General features: G+C 41.1%; 1 non-coding gene across 1 annotated transcript; it reads right to left on the bottom strand.

Annotated features, from left to right (window-relative positions):
* Positions 1–1,593: 1,593 nt before the first annotated feature.
* LOC118619415 lies at positions 1,594–1,697 on the bottom strand. The gene has a single exon (XR_004957194.1). It is a non-coding gene; the product is annotated as a U6 spliceosomal RNA (small nuclear RNA).
* Between the last annotated feature and the right edge of the window lie 1,749 nt (positions 1,698–3,446).

Raw genomic sequence — 3,446 nt, 5'->3', positions numbered from 1 at the left:
TGGTCAGGTTCTGTGAGAGTTCTCTTCCTCACCTATAGACAGGACCTTGCTTGCTATGTCCTCACATGGTGGAAAGAGAGAGTGACCATGATCTCTGGAGTGTCTTCTCTGAAGAAGAGTAATCCTATCATGAGGGCCCTGCCTTCTGGATCTCATCAAATCCCAATTACCTCCCAAAGGCCCCATCTCCAAATACCATTACACTGGGATACAAAATTTAGTTCATAGCACTATCTAGAAGAACCCACAATGGACGTAAAAAATAAAACCAAATCATACAAGTTAAAACAAATATGGCCAGGCTGGTGTGGCTCAGTGGTTGAGTGTTGACCCATGCACCAAGAGGTCACTGGATTGATTCCTGGTCAGGGCACATGCCCAGGTTGTGGGCCAAATCCCCAGTGTGGGGCATGCAGGAGGTAGCCAATTGATGTTCTCTCTCATCGATGCTTCTCTCTCTCCCTCTCCCTTCCTCTCTCTCTAAAATCAATAAAGAAAAAACAAATAGAAAAACCCCAAATATGATATACCATTACACATCTATTAGAATGGTCAAAATCTGGAACGCTGAAAACACCAAGTGCTGACGAGGATGTGGAAAAACAGGACTGTTCATATATGGTAGGAATGCAAGACGGTACAGCCACTTTGGAAGACAGTTTGGTGGTTTCTTACAAAACTGTACATACTCTTACTATATGACCCAGCACTTGTGCTCCTTAGTATTCACTCAAGGAGTTAAAAACTTAGGTCCACGCAAAACCTGCACATGGACATTTATAGCAGCTTTATTCATAATTGCCAAAACTTGGAAGCACCCAAAATGTGCTCCTGTAGGTGAATGAATAAATAAACTGTAGTACATCTAGAAAATAAACTAGTATTCTGTGCTAAAAAATAAACAAGCTATCAAGCAAGCTACAAAATGATATGGAGGAACCGTAAATGCATATAACTAAGTGAAAGAAGACAGTCTGAAAGGCTACATACGATATGATTCCAGCTACATGACATTATGGAAAAGACAAAACTATTGACACAATAAAAATATTGGGGTTGAGGGTGGTAGGAGAGATGAATAGGCAGAGCACAGAGGATTTTTAGGGCAGCGAAACTATTCTGTGTGATACTATAATGATGGATACATGTCATTATACATTTTCCCACACCCATAGATTGCACATCAAATGAACCCTAAGGTAAATTATGGACTTTGGGTGATTATAATGTGTTAATGTAGGTTCATCTTTGGTGAAAAATGTACCATTCTGGTGAGTGATGTTGGTAATAGAAAAGACATGCATGTGCGAGAATAGGGGCATATGTCTGTACTTTCCTCTCAATTTTGTTGTAAACCTGAAACTGCTCTAAAAAAAATAAAGTCCTTTTATTTATTTTTGTTAATCCTCACCCAAAGATATTTTTCCATTGATTTTTAGATAGAGTGGAAGGGAGTGAGGGAGAGAGAGAGAGAGAAACATTGATGTAAGAGAGACACATCGATTAGTTGCCTTCTGCACACTTCGCCCTTGACCAGGAATAGAATCTGTGGTGCTCTAACCACTTAGCACTCGACCAGGGCTATTTTTTTTTTTTAAGGTGGAACACTTCACGAATTTGCATGTTGTCCTTGTTCAGGGGCCATGCTAATCTCTGCATTGTTCCAATTTTAGTATATGTGCTGCCCACACAAGCACTAAATAATAGTTTCTAAAAAAAGAAACAAAGACTATAAAAAATTGAAATAATAAAATCTTAAAACGTAGCTATGAATGTTACTTGGGATCATCACTCTCAAAACTAAGGCCATTTCCTGGCCAGTTTGTCTCAGTGGTTAGAGCGTCGGCCCGCAGACCAGAGAGACCCGGGTTCAGTTCCCGCTAAGGGCACATACCTTGGTTGCAGTTTGTTCCCAGCCCCGGTTGGGGTTGTGTGAGTGGCAACCACTCAATGTGTCTCTCCCACATCGATGTTTCTCTCTCTCTCTTCCTCCCTCTCTATCTGAAGATAGATTCAAAAATGTCCTCAGGTAAGGATAAAAAACAAACAAACAAACAAATAAAAAAAACACAAAAATACTAAGGCCATTTCCAGAGAAATGTGCTGGCTGAGTTTTTACATTTGTGGAATAAAGAGAGTGAGACAGAATGATCTCCAATGTACCTTTTAACTCAAAATGTAGTGATAAAAAATGTAAACAAACAGTACAGTCTAGTTTTAATAAGTATATTGAAGTATTCAAAGGGAAAAGTCCACATTTCTCTTTGAAATACATAAAAAAAAAAAAAGAGTGATGGCTGGAGAGAGGGATAGATAAGGGATGCTGATGTGGCAATTTCAGTGAAATTTAATAATGGGATCTGGGTAGTAAGCAAAATATTGGGATCTTCACTTAAAAGTTTTTCGATTTGGCTGTGTGTTTGAAATTTTACATTGAAAAATGTTGGAGGGAAAATGAGTGATTTGACATCCAGTCTTCATTATTAATGTAGAAAAAAATGAACAACACCACGAAGTAACCTGTTCCACAGGTTAAAAGCTGTTGGATTTAAGTAAATGAGTTTGTCCAAGATCACTGATAACTGACAGAGCTGGAATTTGAATTCTGGGCTGAATGGACTCCCACATAGCTCTTAGCCAGTATGTTCTCTGTTCTGCCTGCTGCTTTGATCTTATTGACTTCATCATAAAGTTGATAGGAAGATCACATTTATGCATATACAATACATTAGTTGGGCCTCTGAGCAGATGCTTCATGGAGTAAATGTTCCCTGCCCACATGTGCCTGGGTCCAGAGGCCTGCTCCCAGTTTAGTTGTGTACAATGGCTTGGCTGTGATCTTGCACAAGCCAATTATCATTCTGCACCTCAGTCTTTTTATATGTAAATGAAGGCAACAAAACTTATCCATGTGGAGAAAGAAGAGGACTTTTTGTGCTGTCCTTCCTCACACTTCGCGTGGCCTCTTCTCCGTCCAGCCGGAGGAGACCAACCACAGGCCTGGAGAACCGTGAGGAGAGTGATAGCAATTATGCAAAGATCATTCATTTTGTTGATTGGTTTTACTCTGAAAGTACACTTTGTTTTAGAGAGAGAGAGAAAGGAAGAGAGGGGAGGAGGGGGGAGAGAGAGAGAGAGAGAGAGAGAGAGAGAGAGAGAGAGAGAGAGAGGGGAAGAGAGAGAGAAAGAGAAACATTGATGTGAAAGTGTAACATTGATGAGCTGCCTCCTGCGGCCCTCTACTAGGGATCGAGCCTGCAACAGGGGCATGTGCCCTGACCCCGAATCCAACAGGGATGACACCCAACCAACGGAGCCACACTGGCCAGGGCTGAAAGTACACTTTTGAGAATTAAAGGTGGAGAAGGAACAGCAAGGCATAGGGTTTATGCCATAACAACAGAGTGAAGAGAGGAATCCCCGGACTGATCAGCAGGGAGGGGAGG

Source organism: Molossus molossus, unplaced genomic scaffold, assembly GCF_014108415.1.
Source record: "Molossus molossus isolate mMolMol1 unplaced genomic scaffold, mMolMol1.p scaffold_m16_p_6, whole genome shotgun sequence".
NCBI classification, from domain to species: domain Eukaryota; kingdom Metazoa; phylum Chordata; class Mammalia; order Chiroptera; family Molossidae; genus Molossus; species Molossus molossus.
This window is presented reverse-complemented; position numbering and strand designations above follow the sequence as displayed.